Source organism: Lupinus angustifolius, chromosome LG11, assembly GCF_001865875.1.
Source record: "Lupinus angustifolius cultivar Tanjil chromosome LG11, LupAngTanjil_v1.0, whole genome shotgun sequence".
NCBI classification, from domain to species: Eukaryota; Viridiplantae; Streptophyta; class Magnoliopsida; order Fabales; family Fabaceae; genus Lupinus; species Lupinus angustifolius.
This window is the reverse complement of record NC_032019.1, coordinates 13280774-13282073: the sequence shown is the minus strand read 5'-3', so window position 1 is coordinate 13282073 and position 1300 is coordinate 13280774.

Sequence of the window (1300 nt, the reverse complement as noted above, 5' to 3'; positions counted from 1 at the left end):
TAGTTGCATGGCACAGTAAAAAGCAAGCCTGTGTTGCTTTGTCCACCGCCGAAGCGGAATATATTATTGCTGGTGTGTGTTGCGCTCAAATCCTATGCATGAAGCAGCAACTTAAGGACTTTGGTCTTCAACTTGAAAAGATCCCCATTAAATGCGATAATACAAGTGCCATAAACCTATCCAAGAATCCCGTTTTGCATTCTAGAACAAAGCATATAGAAATTAGACATCATTTTTTACGTGATCATGTACAAAAAGGTGACTGCGTTCTTGAATTTGTTGAAACATCTAAACAGTTAGCAGATATTTTCACCAAGCCCCTTCCCAGGGATACTTTCTATGTTCTAAGGAGAGAACTTGGAATTCTTGATGAACAATATCTTGATTAAAATTGTTTAGTTGTTTGCTTTATTGTCTTACCTCTATATGCCTATTTGTATTGTTTAAATGATATATGTTGAAATGCAAAATTATGTCTCTTGATTAACTCTTTTCGTGATTACAAATGTTTCAATTTAATTCGTTAAAATGCATGCATGAGTCCTAAAAAGTTGAAACTGTTCTACTGCCTAAAAATCACTTTTTACCGTGTTTAATCGATTAAACACTTGGTGTTAATCGATTACCTGGGCATCTGTTTTTGAAAAATCAAATTTAACATGATTTTAATCGATTAAACCTGCCCGTTAATCGATTAAAACCAGTATTTTAAAGGCAGACAGAATCTCGGTTTTACACTTTTTTCGGCATTTTCTCAACCTCTTTTACGCTTTCAGTCTCTGAATCAGTAATTCAACAAATCCAAGTGCACTAAGGTAGAAAAAACCTCATCCTAACCCTCTCAAACCATCAAGAAATCTCACTTTATCATCCCTATTCCACTACATTCCCAATTTTCCACCAAATTAAACCCTAGGTTAGGTTTACCTAATCCTTCTCTGCTCATTCAACATCAATTCGGGTTCAACAAATACAATGGAGCAAGGTCGCACAAAAAGGGTCAAGACTACAGCCAACCGTGTACGAAGAACGGAAGCCGGTTCACCTTCCACTCGGGACCGCGGTGACCCTTATTACTCACTCATCTTGCAAGAAACCCGTTTGGCAAAATTCCAAGGTCGCAAACCCACGTACATAAGGTATGTCGATTTAACCTGGTTGGCGGAACAGAACTTTAGTTTCCCGCATGATATGGAGGCTCAGGGAGCCGTTCAATTTTTGGAACTAAAGGGACAAGTTTACCCTGCTCTAGTTAGGGAATTTTATGTGAATTTTAGATATAAGGATGGAAAATACTGGT